Genomic DNA, 16,942 nt, shown 5'->3' with positions numbered 1-16,942 from the left:
CCCAATGGAAGGCTGAAGGAGATGCTGAGGCAGATGAAACCAAGGGGAGGACAAACCACAGAGAAGATCTGCAAGGTTGTCTGCTAAACCTGCTCCTCCAAGCCAGAGCCCAGGCCTAAAAAGGACCCTACCAAGAAGGGAGAGAAGGGACCCAAAGAGAAGATGGGAGAAGCTGATGCCGGCAAGGAGGGGAATTGTCCTGCAGAAAATGCAGCTGCCGAAACAGAGCAGGCACAGAAAGCTGAAGGCGCTGGGGCTGCCAAGTGGAGTATGCGCATTTGGGGTAACTGTGTACCTCTGGTGACTGCACAGTTTGAAATATTATTTTTTATCAAGTTTTATAAAAATGCAGAATTTTGTTTTACCTTTTTTTTAAGCTATGTTGTCAGCACTCAGAACGCTTCCCTGTTGTTCTGGGGGGAACAGAGCCCATGTCACTAATAGAATGTCTCCGAAGCTGGACCAATGAGAAAGCATCTTTCTCTTCTAGTTTTAGGAGACTTCCTCTGGGCTCCCGGGAGGAGGGATTCCCTGACTTTGACGCACATAGCCACCTTGGCACAAAAGCCTTGTTGTGTGGAAAAACTACAATTCGTTTTTATGTCATCTTCTCCATTTCCATCTTTAGCATAGACTTAACTCCCATAAACCCAGACCCCTGTTGGGATCTGACCCCCAGTCACTGGTTACCAGTGGTTCAGGCAACCTGGACTTTCCAGGGATGCCACCAAGATGGCATCCCTTAAAGAAGCAGTGGTTTCATTTCTACATTGAGGATCTTTGGATAAATTCTGCCATTTTCTTTCACTTACCGAAAGTCAGAGTTGGTTCGTGAAATATTGTTAAACAACATGTTAAATGTGAAATGTCAACCCTCACTCTAAATTTTCCCTGTTCACAGTGTCAAATGAAGACCTGATCCAGTCTTATAGTGGCTTTCTGATTTGGGCAGCCCATTGAAGAAGGGAGTTTGAACATTGTCGTATACCATTCATGCTTGTCTGCCCAAGTCTTGTCTGAAATATGACAATTGTTTATGGAAAGTATCTTTAATCAAGCTGGATAGAGTTTGGCTTTGGGAAAACAGGTAGTAAGTGTGGGATGGAGAAGGTTACAAGAAGAGACAGGTGCAGAGGCCTTGGAGAGGCAAGAGTGAGGAGACGGGTGGCAAATGGAGCCTGGAAGGGTGAGGCCTATGGCTTCAAATGGTGTCCCTAAGGCAATGCCTCAGACAAAAGCAGAAATCACAAAGTGTTTTGCCCCAGTCATTGAAACTGTGCTGGGCCGAGGACAGTGGGATTGAGATTGACATTTGTGAAGCACCCAGAATCCACTAAGGACTGAACCAGATGGCCTGGGTGTCATCTCCTTTGAGTCTGGCCATCGCCCTGTGAAGAAGGTGCTTTATTTATTTATTTTTAATGTTTGTTTGCTTGCTTGTTTATTTATTTATTTATTTGAGACAGGGTCTCACTCTGTCGCCCAGCCTGGAGTGCAGTGGCATGATCTCGGCTCACTGAAACCTCTGCCTCCCGGCTTCAAGCAATTCTCCTGCCTCAACCTCCTGAGTAGCTGGGATTACAGGCATGTGCCACCATGCCTGGCTAATTTTTGTATTTTAGTAGAGACAGGGATTTCACCATGTTGGCCAGGCTGGTCTCGAACTCCTGGCCTCAAGTGATCCACCCTCCTCAGCCTCCCAAAGTGCTGGGATTACAGGCATGTGCCACTGTGCCTGGCCAATAAGGTACTTTTTTACAACTTTATAGGGCAATATTTCAATTTCATAAAAATCTACCCACTTCCAGTTTACAATGCAATTATTTTTAGTAAATTTACCAAGTTGTTCAATTATCATCATCAATCAGTTTTAGAATATTTCATCACCCCAATAAGATTCCTTCTTGCCCATTTATGTCAATTCCTGTTCCCACCCCATGCCTGCCCCCAGGAAGCCACTAATCTAATTTTTGCCTCTGTCATATAGAAATTGAATCTATAATATGTGGTCTTTTGTGTCTGGCTTCTTAATGCTTTTGAGGCCCATCTGCGTTCTAGTGCGCATCAGTCATTCATTTCTTTTTATGGCTGAATAGTATCCCATCTCATGGTTATATCACATTTTGTTTATCTATTCACAAGTAGATGTACATTTATGCTGTTTTCAATTTGGGGTTGTTATGAATGATATAGTTTGGATATTTGTCCCCACCCAAATCTCATGTTGAATTGTAATTCCCAGTGCTGGAGGTGAGCCTGGTAGGAGGTTTTGGGTGATGGTGGTGGATCCCTCATGATTTGGTGCTCTTTGTGATAATGAGTGAGACCTAGTCATTTAAAAGTGTGTGGCATCCCCCACCACACTCTTGTGCCTGATTTCACCAGATAAAGTGCCTGCTCCTGTGTCACTTTCCTCCATGAGTAAAAGCTCCCTGAGGCCTCCCCAGAAACAGATGCGGCCATGCTTCCTGTACAGCCTACAGAACCATCATTCAGTGAAACCTCTTTTCTTTATAAATTACCCAGTCTCAGGTATTTCTTTATAGCAATACAAGAATGGCCTAATAAAATGAACAAAGCTGCTACAAAGACTTGTGTGTGCAAATTTTTGTGTGGGTGCATGTTTTCATTTCTTTTTGATAGACGTCTAGGAGTAGAATGCTGGATCATGAGGAAAGTTTATGTTTAACTTTTTAAGAAATGTGCTGAAGGTATTATTATCACCATTTTTCATACAAGAACACTGAAGCTCAGATAGGTCAGGTGACTTGCCCTGTGACATTGGGTCACGGCCAAGTGAGGGAAGTCAATTGACCATAACACAAATCATGGGCTGTATAAGTCCCTGAATAGCCCACGAGTCCCTTGGTAGGCCATGCTTTCACAAGGCATCTTCCTGTGGATCTATCTGCTGTTACGTGCTTGATATTCCAGCATGAGAACATCTTTCTGTTGAGTTACGTATTGCTTCTCTTTGTCCACTGCAGGATGAATCCTCTGGCTGTGGTGACATGTTCATTCCCAAACACCTTTCTGTAAATAATCTCCAGCCAGCAAGCCTGGGGCCTGAGAAGGGAGGGCAAAAGGGAGGCAAACAGGTGGGAAGAGGGCCTGGGAAAGAGGCATAGATGGCCCTGGTCGCTGCCACGTGTGCCCAGGCTGGTCCTACCCTGGCGTGTGTTCAGTGCTCTTCAATTCACATTCACGGGGTGTCCACCCTGGGCCAGGCCCTGTGCTGAGCACGTGAAGGGAGGCAGAGCAAATTAGACCTGGCCCCTGCTCTTAGCTTACGGCTCCCGAGGGCAGGTGGCTTCACCATCACACACCAGAGAGGTGCTATATAGCGGGGACACTGAGTATCCAAGAAGCCAGAGCAGGGAGGGCAAAATTCCTGCCAGGGAGATGGGAAATTCTTCCCGGATGAGGTGGCACTGCATGAAGCCTTGGAGGATACTCACAACTCTACAGGAGGAAGGACTTTCCCGGAAGAGGGTTCTGCATGCGCAAATGTGTGTGAGTTGGGGTCGGAAGAGGAGCTCGAAGTGGACCTTTGGGCACCTCCCTTCGCCTAGAGATTGAAGACCTAGATCAGAGCTTGCAAAATTGAAATGCCAACAGGGAAACAACTTCTAATTATTCACAGGGCAATCCTGCGGCTTGAGCACACGGGTGACCTGCCCTCTGAAAGGCCAACAGATGAGTGAATCAGGCCAGATAGGAGATGTAATGACCTGGGGTACCCGCGTCTTGTCTAAACGGTCAGCCACTATTCGACCAGAGCCAGCTGTTACTCTGTGGGAATGCAGGCGCAATATGTGATTTTTGATTTTTCAAAAGAAACTAGAAAATCCAAATATTTATATGAAATATCCAGATCTTGCAGTGCCATAAATGCATTTCAGTTGTTTTTAACTCATCCATGGGCCAGCCTTTGTCCAAGCGCTTCCAGTGTGCAACCTCTGGCAGATGTGCCTCGGCCAGATCAAAGCCCTGCTCTCCAACCCCTCTCTTGGCCTTTGAAAAAGGGTGCGCCCCAGGGCTGCCCCTCCGGCCCGAATCTTCCTCCTGCTCACAGGGGATTGGCTGGCGGCGAGGGCCAATCAGAACACAGGAGCTAGGAGGGGGCGGGAGCTTATGACCAAGCAAAGGGCAGGTGAGCAAGCAGTCATCCACCCCCATCAACAGCAAGTGTATGGGATTGACGGATTTTAATTACATCTCATTCTAATCCTTAACATTTATCTAAAAAGTGACGGGGGCGGGCATGAGGGCGGGTCACAAGCGTGCTCAGCCCCAGGATTGCCATGTGTCTAATTAGAAGTTTTCTCCCTCTTGATCACCTAAAGTCAAATTCATTTGCTCTGCTCGAATTGAGGGTTTAATTGGATTCTTGTTTTTCCTCCTCCTGCCCTCTCCCCCATCTCCGTGGGCCTCTCTCCGTGAAGGAAGCAGGCCACAGCATCTCATTAGGAGGGAGAGCATCCCTTGTCAGACTCGCATTTATGACTGTTCATGCTAGGCTGCAGCGGCATCCTCGGCCCCAGGTCACTAGGATTATTGAGGCCATCGTGATTTAGGACCTTGTCATGATGTCTGATGGGCACCAAGCGTGGCCCCAGACAAAGGTGGGCCTCTTGGCCCAGGCAGGGCCCTCCCTCCTAGGCTGGCAGGGCCCTTCCTGCCCCTCCCTGCTAGGCCAAGAGGTCCTCAGTCCTTTCAATACGTTGTGCTGCTGAATGGGCTTAATAATCCAATTCTGGGAGAAAAGTGGTGAACAGCAATTAAAGGCCGACCCAGCTACATCTGGGGATATGTGGAGTCACTAAAACCGCTAATTCCGTTGCCACATAATGAGGTTTCTCCCCTTTTCTTGTCACCCTGGTCTCCCCTTGTCAATTAAGGCCAAGCACAGCAGAGGTTGGTTACAGGAGGGTGAACGAGCCTGGAGGCAGCTGATCACCCACAGGAAAAGTTTCCTCCTCTAGATCAGACACTCTGGGGGTTCTGGGGAGGGGACGAGGAGGGGGCACAGACTCCGGTCAGAAAGTCTAGGCTCAAGTCCTGGCCCATGGGCTGGAGACGTGTAATGCAGAAGAGAACTAGCTTGGAATCCAACACAGTTCCATACAAACCCTGTGACCTTGGGACTGTGACCCAACCACTCTGGCCATCAGCTTCCTTATCTGTAACACGGGGTTAACGTAAGGTTGCTATGAAGAGACATACACCTGACATGTGGCAAGAACCCAACACACAACAGATAGCAGAGTGCTGTATTATGTTTAGGTCCCTAGCAAGGCATTTGGCACACAGTAAGGGCTCAGTAAAGGGAAATCTCTGGTATTATTATGTGACCTCAAGCAATTTGAGGCTCTCTTGGCCTCAGACTTTCTTACCTATAAAGTGGGGACAGAGACTGTCCCTGCCTGTCTCTTACAGTTGTTTAAGAAGTGAGTTAATTCACATTTAGAGAACAGCATCTGGCTCAGAGTTAAGGCTCCCTGTAAGTTAGCAATGATTGTTCTGGTAGCTTTCCGAGCTTGAACAAGTTGCTTACCTTCTCTGGACCTCAGTTCTGTCTTCTGAAAAAAAAGGATTTAAAAATAACACCATCTGTTGTGTCTACCACACAGGGTTGTTGTGTGGTATTAATTAATTAAATGAGATAGTGTTGATAAGAACATTTGGTGATCTGTAAGTGCTCTACGTATTAACTGTCAGCATCATGCCATTAAAAGGTAATTAGTTGGTAAATAAAGAGAAAGAATCAAGCATTTTTCCCATCTTTCCTATACAAACTGTACTACTGGGTACCAAAATTGCAGATGAGGGGACGTTTCTCCTTTTAGAAGTATTCCAGCTAATAAATGAGGAAGGGATGATAGAATTGGAACCTCAACATTTTGCAACCCCTAATGGATTAATGGATCTAAGCTGTGAGCATCCACATCTGCTGACATCCCCCAGCTGGAGACAACAAGCATGATGTGCCTCCTGATGGAAACGCACAGCGCTGTGAGGTCATATGACTGAAAAAGCCAACCCTGAATGTGATCAAGCCTCAATAACAAATTGTCGACTTACAGGAAACACAGAAGACAGAGGAGTGAAGCCACCATGGGGATGCAATCAGTAAAGTCCACACTGTGGGAAAACAGGTCAAGCATCCGGTTTCTTCAACAAATAAAATTTTTAAAAGAGAGAAATAGGGATTACAGATTGAAAAAGACACATCAACCAACCTCATTTGGATCCCAATTCAAACAAATTTAAAAAATAAATAAAATTAAGACATTTATAAATTTAAAAAATTTATAAAATAAATAAAATAAAGCAACTGGAAATGCGAACAGTCACTGGACATTTGATCATATTAAGGACTTATTGTTAATTTTTAGTGAGATACTTGTATTATGGTTATGTAAAAACAGTATAAAAGTGTACTGAGATAAACATGGATAGAATATACGGTACACAGGGTATGCTTCAAAAACAATATGGTGTGGTGGGTGAGTATAGAAACGAAACAAGATTGATACTTGTTGAAGCTGGGTAAAAGCTGCAGGGGGTATCATTCTAATACTCTCTATTTTGTATATGTTTGAAATTTTCAACAATAAAACATTAAAAAGAACAATTGAATTAGTCAGGGACAAGCCTTCATCAGGCATCCTGAGATTGCGTGTAATGCAAGTGCTATAGGGGTTATTTTGATAAGGACGAAGGGCCCCAGTGTCAGTCTTTCTGAGATAGTTGGATCTCCCTTTCAGTTCTTGACAATTTGTTCTTTTTGCATGCCTATAGTTACAGCCTCCAAGATAGCATACAGGTTGGCTTTACAGTCATTTCTAAATAACACTTAGAGTTTCTCACTGTATTAGTCCATATTCATACTGCTATGAAGAAATACCTAAGACTGGGTAATTTATAAAGAAAAACAGGTTTAATGGACTCGCAGTTCCACATGGCTGGGGAGGCCTCACAATCATGGTGAAAGGCAAAGGAGGAGCAAAGGCACATTTTACATGGCAGCAGGCAAGAGAGTGTGTGCAGGGGAACTGCCCTTTATAAAACCATCAGATCTCATGAGACTTATTCACTATCACGAGAACAACATGGGAAAAACTTGCCCCCACTTGCCTTCCACCGGGTCCCTCCCAAGATACTTGGAGATTATGAGAGCTACAGTTCAAGATGAGATTTGGGTGGGGACACAACCAAACCATATCACTCACCTTCTGTCTTTTTCTGAAACCACCCTCTGGGGCTTCTGAAGCAATGCTGAGATAGTCAGGGAAGACTACCTGAAGGAAGTGGCCAAAGATGAGAAAAAAGAGATATTCCAAAGCAAAAGCTCAGAGGCAGGCATGCTCACAGCTTTTATGGACTAGTAAGGAGACGGGCCTGGCTGACGCAAGGAAGGTTTGGTGCTGGGGCAACCTCGAGTACTGAAGATTCACTCAGTACTGGAGCCCTGAGTGTCTGATAAGGTCTGGTTTCCTTGTGACACTGCACAGCTCAATAGCTCTCAATGTTCATAAAAGAAACCCAAGTGTGTTTCTGTGACTTAATGAGGTGTTTGTATTATACAAGATGAATTAGCAGAGAAAGAAGATGAAGCAAAGGAGGGTTCGGGAAGAAAGGGGAGCCTCTTACACAGGTAACAACACAGACCAGAATTTCTCAGAGTATTCAGAAGAATCCCAATCCTTCAAGATCCTCCATGATAAAGGAGGACCCCAAACTCCATGGACAAGAGTTTGGGAAGTACTGCATTGGTTCCTCTTAGAGTCACAATTTTCATTAACATATAAAGGTCCTAAGAAGTCCCATAGGAAATAAAACATTTTAATTGTGTTTTACTTGGAGTTTAACCACAAAACACCTCTATTTCTCTGTTTTGGGGAAACCCTGCCTTAGATCATAAGACACAGTTGTACAAAGCCTCCATACCTTATGATTCTAGACCTATTTGTTGATCTGTGATCCTAACTCCATACTTACTCCTGAGGCCCCCAGCCCACACTCCCACCTGACTTTTAGTCCCACAGCTGGGGCCAGAATCTCTGTAGAGCACTGAGGAGTTTCCAGAGCAAGACCCAGAAAAGACTTAGGGTCTCTCTCAGCCTATCATCATGAGTTCCCAATCATAGATTTTTAAATATGAATGAAGTAGTCATATTACATGGGGGGAAATATGGGGGAGTGAGTGCCAAGGCACCTTCCCCTATGCTGTGGTTTCAGTGTTTCCCCCAAAGTTCACGTGTTGGAAACTTAATCCCCAATGCAACGGTTTTGATAGGTGGGACCTTTAACAGGTGAATAGATGAATGCTGTACTAGCCTGTCCTCGCATTGCTAGAAAAAATACCTCAGAATGTAATTTATAAAGAAAATTGGCTTCATTGGCTCACAGTTCTGCAGGCTGTACAGCAAGCATGATTCTGGCATCTCCTCAGCTTCTGGCGAGGCTTCAGAAAACTTACAATCATGGTGGAAGGCAAAAGGGGAGCAAAGTGTCTCACATGGTAGAAGTAGGAGCAGGTGGGGGTGATACACACTTTTAAACAACCAGATCTCACAAGAACTCACTCTTTATCACAAGGACAGTACCAAAGGAATAATGCTAAACCATTTACGAGAAACCATCCCCATGATCCAATCACCTCCCACCAGGCTCCACCTTCAACACTGGGGATTACAATCTGACATGAGATTTGGACAGGGACACAGATACAAACCATATCACATAGCACTGTCACAGATGTGGGCTAGTTATCACGGGAGTGGGCTCCTGATACAAAGGATGGTTTTTGTCCCCTTCCTCTCTCATACAAGCATGCCCTCTTGCCCTTCCACCTTCTGCCTTGGCACAGCAAGAGAAGGTCCTCACCAGATGCAGTCACCTTGAACTTGGACTTCCCAGCCTCTAGAACCATGAGCCAAATAAATTTCCATTTGTTATAAATCACCCAGTCTCAGATATTCCATTATGGCAACATAAAATGGTCTAAGACAACCCCTCACTCTCTGAAGCAGTATAAGAACTGTTGGCCTAGAAGGTCTATGGCCTATAATGCTGGCTCAGACTCTGTGCTTCATGAAAAGCCTTTGTCCTTGATTCTGGGGGCAGGCTGTGTCCCTCTAGCTTGAGCATTGCAGGAGGACTCACCTGGTAGGCTCCATGGCCAATGTACACGGTATTTTTCAGGCTGTGCCATTCCACCCAACTGCCAACATCCAATCTCAGTTACTGTATAGAGCATGAAAAGGATCCTCTCTTGTCCCCTTGCTGGACTGAAGCTGCTGATCTTAGAGTAGGAGGGCTCCATGAGGGGAGATGCTCCCCAACTCCCACCCTCCCTAGGCATGACTCATTCAAAAACTACATCTTGAGCAATTACCATTACCATATGCTGTTGTGGAATCTGGGGAGACAGCAGTGAACTAGCAGTGGGGGCAGGGACAGAAAGTAAACTCTAAACATAATGAGAAAATTGATATAGAATAACAGAAGGGCAAGAAAAACAAGAAAAATGAAACAGGAAAACAAGATGAGTATCTGGGGCAGGGGTGCTTACAGTCCTAACCTTGTGCCTTAGTTTTCTCCATAACACTCACCATCACCTGGCCAACTATATCTTTCACTCATTCATTTGTTTAGTGTTTCTCCTTCCACTCCAGGGGGAGCTCTGTGGGGACAGGGAGTTCGATCTCTCTTGTTCACAGCTGTTCCCATGTAGTAAATCCTCAATAAGTATTTGTTGGACAAATGAAGCAATCTGTGTGTCTGGCATCCCTCCTGACATCCTTTTCCCTCTCCAGGGAGAGAGTTTATCTTAGCAGCTGATGGGAAAGAGCAGTGGAGCGCCCTAGCTGCAGCCTTGACCAGTGAAGGCTCTGGATGTAGCCTTGACCTTATGGCCCAACTTCCCCCCATCACCCCAGATCTCACTCAGCCTCTTCCCCCAGGGAGAGTGTATTAGTCCATTCCCACACTACTATAAAGAACTACCTGAGACTGAGTAACTTATGAAGAAAAGAGGTTTAATTGGCTTGCTTTTCTGCAGGCTATACAGGAAGTATGGCTGGGAGGCCCCAGGAAACTTACAATCCTGGTGGAGGGCAAAGAGGAAACAAGCACATCTTACCATAGCAGAGCAGGAGAGAGAGTGAAGGAGGATGTGCTACACATGTTCAAACAACCAGATCTCATGAGAACTCACTCACTATCACGAGAAGAGTAAGGGGGAAATCCTCACCATGACCCATTCACCTCCCACCAGGTCCCTCCCCCAACATTTGGCATTACAATTCAACATGCGATTTGGGTGAGGACACGGAGCCAAACTACATCAGAGGGTGAGCCCAAGCCTCACAGGTCTCCCAGCCTTCAGGAGATGGACAGCTGGGAGATGACCTGAGGGCTGCAGGCCCATAGGGCAAGTCAGTGTCCAGCTGCCATCATTGATCCCCTGGGGGGGTACAGCAGCTTTCTCCCTGCTCCGCCCAGCCAGGGCTATCTTGCTAAACAGACATCAGGCCTCATCACTCCTCTGCCGAAAGACCTCTGGAGGCTCCCACCTCACTCAGAACAAAAACCAGTGTCTTTGATCTTCTCCCCTCTCCCTCCACACTCGTGTAATCACATTCTGAGCCATGTCTTCTAGCTTCACTGTCTCCCCTGGCTGGTCCTTAGACATCCATCACACTGCTGCCCCAGGACCTCTGCACTTTCTACTCCCTTGACCTGGAACTCTCTGTCCTGGTGTCCACATGGCTGGCACCCTGTCAATGTTCAATTAGCTGCTCAGTACCGCCACTCCTCACAGAAGTCTTCCCTGACCAGCCCACCCCAAATTGTCACCCACTTATCCTTCTCTATCTTTTTTGGCTTTCCTTTTTACTTATGGTTCTTTTTACCACTTGACATTATATTATATATGTATTCAATTGTTCATTGTCTGTATCATAAGAATACAGGCACCACAAGGACAACACTGCTGCTACTTTATTGACTACTGTATTCTCAGCACCTGAAACAGTGGCAAGCACATAGTAGGTGCTCAGGAGATTTTTGTTGAATGAACGAATAAATAAGCCAGGCTGTCAGTGGGCGCCTCAAGGACACAAGTTCCCCGGGGAATGTGGGCAATGATTCTGTTTCCTGGTCCTGGCACATAGAAGCTGGGCTGGGCTGGGGCTCAGCCCCTAGACTGGGAAAATATTCCTGACTGAGACAGGCTGAGGGTTCGGAGTTCCCAGGAAGGGGAATGAACATACCTTTCCTCCACGTATTGTGAGAGTAGCCTCCCTACCTCCCTGGCAGGTGGCCAGCCAGGCGCTCCAAGCCCTGCAGGGACAGAGAGCCCCCTCCCTGTCTTACTGAAAAGCATTAATAACAGAATGGGAGGGTGATCTGATGACAAGAGCCATATGTTTCAGAAACTTGGAAACTCCAGAAAACACAATGCAGAAATAAATCACAACCCATGTATATACCACTTTTTTTTTCTTCTTACAAAACTGAAATCCAATGGCCCACTTTATGTTGTAACCAACTTTATTCTTAACTTTATACTGGCATTATGGTGTAGCTCTGTGTCCCCTCCCAAATCTCATCTTGAATTGTAATAATCCCCATGTATTGCAGGAGGGACCCATTGGGGGGTAACTGAATCATGCGGGCAGGTTTTCCCATGCTGTTCTCATGCTGTTCTTACTATCTCATGATAGTGAATAAGTCTCATGAGATCTGATGGTTTTTCAAAGGGTAGTTCCCCTGCACATGCTCTCTTGCCCGCCACCGTGTAAGAGGTGGCTTTGCTCCTCCTTCACCTTCTGCCATGATTGTGAGGTCTCCCCATCCATGAGGAACTGTGAGTTCGTTACACCTCTTTTTCTTTATAAATTACCCAGTCTCAGGTATGCCTTTATTAGCAGTGTGAGAACAGACAAATACAACTGGGAACACATTCCATATGCCTTTAGCCACTTATTCTATAAAGCCATTCTTAACGGTTGTCTTATATTCTAGAACCCAACAAAACTACAATGGCGTTTTTAACCAATCCCTTTTTGTTGGACATTTAGGTTTCTCCAGACTTTTCATTCTTGGAAACAGTGTTACAGTGAGCACCCTGCATCATACATCCCAGTGCTCACCTCTGACTGTTTCTTCAGGACCACTTCCCTCTCTGGACAAAGCTGGGAGTCAAATCCAGGCTGGTGAAGGAGGCAGCGGTCCTGTTTAGATCCTTCTGCTCTGAGCAGTGCTGAGTGGTCCTCAAAGGTCCCCTGCACATTCCTCTGTCCTCATCACAGCCTTGCCCAAGACCTGCACTTTTCAAAATTAGAGTATCCCATGTGGGCAAGTTTGGACATCTTCAGAAAGTCCTTTTTGTGGATTCACATGTATTTGTCCAAAAGGAACTTGTAGTGTTTCACATTTTATTCATACATATATCAATGTGGTATCTAGGCTGCTTGAGATCTTAAGTTCATTCCCTTCTCTGAGGCTCAGTTTCCTTCTCTGTATGATTAGTGGATGATATGGCCTCAGAGTCCCTTCCTGCCCCATCCTACCAGGGCATCTCCAAAAGTGCTGTGTGCTATAGAAGGGGTCTGGGTGTGGGCTCTGCCAGCCTGGCTTTGAATACCAGCTTGTGAAATACTATGATCTTCAGCAGCTTCTTTGAGCTCTCTGTGCCTCAGTTTCCCCTTCTATGTAATGGGGTAACAATAATGTCCACGTCCCACCTCACAGGCGTGTGGGGAAGAATCAATGAGATTCACCTGAGCCACCTCTTGACACAGTGCCTGGCTCAGGGCACGGTACTCAGCAAATCTACTTTTATTATGACAAGACTTGATCTTTCCAATTCTTTTTTTTTTTTTTTTTTTTTTTTTGAGACGGAGTCTTGCTCTGTCGCCCAGGCTGGAGTGCAGTGGCTGGATCTCAGCTCACTGCAAGCTCCGCCTCCCGGGTTCACACCGTTCTCCTGCCTCAGCCTCCTGAGTAGCTGGGACTACAGGCGCCCGCCACCTCGCCCGGCTAGTTTTTTTGTATTTTTTAGTAGAGACGGGGTTTCACTGTGTTAGCCAGGATGGTCTCGATCTCCTGACCTCGTGATCCGCCCGTCTCGGCCTCCCAAAGTGCTGGGATTACAGACTTGAGCCACCGCGCCCGGCCGATCTTTCCAATTCTTTATCTCATTGACCACACTGATTTTGTCCCTCTTTTGTCAATGAAGAAACAGGCTCGGAGATGGTGGGACTTGTCTCAGGTCACATGGCCAGTTCAGGAGCATAGCCAGGCTTATTCATGCTCTGACTCCCACTCCAGTGCTCTCTGCATCTGGAAGCCTGACCCCCAAACAGTGGCCCAGCCCCGCAGTAGTTCCAGGGACCGTGGGAGACCTAGTGGCTGAGGGTCGAGCTTGTGGTTCTTTCATTCTGCCTCCCATACTTGACCTTCAGGCTCTGCACAGAGGCGCCTTTTTCACTGGGCAAGCATGGACAGCTAAGAGGAGTGTGTGGCAGCTCACGGCATGTCAAGTGGTCAGAAAACAATGCCAGGTGCTGCTGAGCTGGAAGAGCCACAGTGGCCAATATGCTTTTATCAAGATTTTTTAAAAAGTGAAACTCAGAGGAACATTTTCCTCCCCAGAAGAAAAGGTGTGCAGCCCACCTGGTAGGTCCAGGCATGGACCCACCTACCCCACCATGATGTCTTTGGGTGAGCCTCAGCTGGTGGGTAGCAGAGCTGTCCTGGCCCCAGGAGACTCAAGGCTGCCTTAAGACTCTGCTCCAAAACACCATGGAGTCTGTGCTCCACTGGCTCAGGGAATGCTGGGGCCCTTCCCCTGCCCTGAGCTTTACCCTGGGGATGGTGACACAAGTCTTCTCTGTTCCCAGGTCCTCTAGACCTCCTTGAATGAGGGGCAGAGAAGGATCCGGGCAGGCACATGGCCCATCTTCAAAGCCCAACCAGAAATAGCCCAACCCCTCCCCATCACCCTGCCTTCCCCCAGCCCAGGAAATCAACCTGCACCTTCCAGATCTTTGGGTTTTTACCTAATTTTTTCCATCCTCCACCACCCACCACCACCTCCACCCCCTACCCCTACACACACATTCAAGCTTCAGTTTTAACACTCAAAAGGCAAGAACTGACTACTGACTTCCACTGAGTCATCCCTACCCTGCAGCAGTGAATTTCCTGAGTCCAACTGCCCTATAAAGAAAGAGGAAATGCCAGAGAAGGAAGAAAGATTAATATTTCAAAAAAGAAAACCATCTGGCCATATAATTTTACATTTATTCTTATGATCAGTTAAGCTGTATCTCCCTTAGACCATAAATTCCATGAGGGCAGGACCTGCATCTGATTGGCTCACTGTCCCATCTCCAGTGTCTAAGACAGGGGACCTAACACACAAGGAAGAATGAAGACCCGAAGAATGAAGAGCCAGCCACCCTCCTTTCTTGGGCTCCCTAGGTGAGCTCAGAAAGGACCCCTAGAAGCACACAATGAAGAGGTTGAACCAGACCTGTGGTTGCTAAGCCGGGCTCTATGAAGGCAGTTGTGTGAATCCTGTTTTCATGGTTTTAAAAAGTACAACAAAATCAACCCTCCTCTCCTCCCTGGGACCGCTTACACAAGCTCGCCAAGATGGCAGCCTCATTGATTTTTCTCAGCCGTCCAGGGACTCTGGTTAGCAATTGATGACATCACAGACCCCAACCCAACTCCAGCTTATGTGACCAGTACTGCCAGTGTCTACATGACATTAAATGAGCTTGTGACAGCCATTGGCTTCCCCGTGCATGTAGGTTGTGGTAGAAAAAAATGTGGCAGGGAACACAATGCAAATTGTCCCCTGAAGATCCAAGTGAGCTTTGATGGGGAGAAGTTTTGGAACCCCAGCTTAACAGGTACTTGGAGTTCCTCCCAGAACCAAGCACCTCAGGTGGGCACTTTCTTTCCCAGACCACTTTCTTACTCATCAAAAATACCCTGAACCCAGGTGCGGAGCCTCACACCTGTAATCCCAGCACTTTGGGAAGCCCATACGGGAAGATTGCCTGAGCCCAGGAGTTCGAGACCAACCTGGTGAAATAGTGAGACCCCATCTTTACAAAAAAAAAAAAAGAATTGCTTTAATTAGCTTGGTGGCATGCATCTGTAGTCCCAGCTACTTAAGAGGCTGAGATGAGAGGATGGCTTGAGCCCAGGAGTTCAAGGCTGCCATGAGCTAGGATCACGGCACTCCACTCCAGCCTGGGTGATAAAGCAGGACCCTATCTCTTAACAAGATAATAATAATAAAGTCCTCTGAGCCCAGAAGGAGGGAGAGAAGGGAAGTGGAAGGAGCAAAGTCATTCCTTTGGATCCTGGGGAAGACTAGGAGCAGTACTGAAGAGATACAAAGCCCAGATTTCCATCAGGGGCTGTAATAGGGAAGACACTGGACCCCTCCATAGGACCCACCTTCCCTGGCACCTCCCACATCCCCTGAGTGGAAAAGGAGGCCCAAGGCTGGCTCCTAGGGCCCACAGCCCAGAGCCTGCTGCATGAGATTTTAAATTGTCTCTCTCAAAGTCCTTGCTAATAACAATATTAACAACAGCTCACTCTTAACGAACTTACTCTTCTCTGGCTATGAGTCATGGAGTGCATTTTACAGACATGTGCTCATTTCTTTTCAACCCTCACAATAAGGCCTTGAGAAAGTATAAGATTATGCTCATTTTACAGATGAGGAAACTGAGGCCCAGAGAGTTATGATAGATTATTGCAGTAATGGCCCCCAATTGTTCGTGCACTACCCTGGGCAGTGCCCTCCCACCCTGGCTCAGGACTTGACCATGGGACTTACTCTGGCCAATAAGAAAGAAGCAAGCATATTCCAGGTGCGGTGGCTCACACCTGTAATCCCAGCACTTTGGGAGGCCGAGGCAAATGGATCACTTGAGCTCAGGAGTTTGAGGCCAGCCTGGGAAACATAGCAAAATCCTGTCTCTGCCAAAAATACAAAAATTAGCCAGGCATGGTGGTGCTGCCTGTGGTCCCAGCTACCCAGGAGGCTGAGGTGGAAGAGTCGCTGGAGCCTGGGAAGTCAAGGCTGCAGTGAACCATGATCATACCACTACACTCCAACCGGGGTGACAGGCAGAGATCCTGTCTTAAAAAATAAAAAGAAAGGAGCAAACATAATGCCTGCAAAGGCTGGAGAAGTGCTTGCACACCGGGGCTTCTCTCTCACTGCCTCTGACTGAAGTCCTTTTACCGCTCTGTGAACAAGCCCAGGCTCATGGAGAGAGCCCCGTAGTTCATCATCCCAGAGGAAGCCAAATTAATCAGCCAGTTCCAGGGATCCACCAGCTAATGGCAGACACATGAGTGAGGCCAGCCAAGATCATTCAAGCCTTGCCCAGACCAGGACAGCTCAACTGATCCCAGTGGAAATTGCTGATTCCCAAATGGTAAGCTACGTGAATGTTTGTTGCATTAAGCCACTGAGCTGTGAGGTGTTTGCTGCATAGCAAAAGCACCTGACACAGCGGTGAAGTCATTTGTCCAAGGTCACACAACAGGCTGGAATTCAAACCCAACCTTTCTGTGCACTTAAGAGCATGTGCTCTTAACACTAAAGCCTTAGTGTTTACAAAGTCCATTTATTTTCATTGCAGGTCCCTAGTGAGTCTATGAATCCATCATCTCTGTGTGGAAACTCAGAGATGTCAAGGGACCTACGTTAGGTCACACAGCTGCTGAGAGATGGTGGAGGACATCCAGCCCGGTTCCTTTAATTCCACTTTCCTGCTGTTCTTGCCACTCCACGAAGGCTGGAACAGACAGAGCCCAGGGCTCCGGTTTACAAATCAGCCTCTTCCTCAACCTCCGAGGTCCTCCACAATCCTTCTTACATCTCATGAAG

The 16,942-nt window shown here is 46.9% G+C and overlaps 1 long non-coding RNA gene across 1 annotated transcript in view; it reads right to left on the bottom strand.

Annotated features, from left to right (window-relative positions):
* Positions 1 to 14,036, bottom strand: part of LOC139357460 (uncharacterized) — a 29,206-nt gene extending 15,170 nt beyond the window's left edge. The window contains exon 1 of the long non-coding RNA XR_011610610.1: positions 6,085 to 14,036. This is a non-coding gene — a long non-coding RNA (uncharacterized lncRNA). The remainder of the gene's footprint in view (positions 1 to 6,084) is intronic.
* Positions 14,037 to 16,942: the final 2,906 nt, after the last annotated feature.

The sequence above is a fragment of the Macaca nemestrina genome, chromosome 12 (genome assembly GCF_043159975.1).
Source record: "Macaca nemestrina isolate mMacNem1 chromosome 12, mMacNem.hap1, whole genome shotgun sequence".
NCBI lineage: Eukaryota > Metazoa > Chordata > Mammalia > Primates > Cercopithecidae > Macaca > Macaca nemestrina.
Note: the sequence above shows the minus strand (reverse complement) of the source record. Positions and strands in the feature narration are given on the sequence as shown.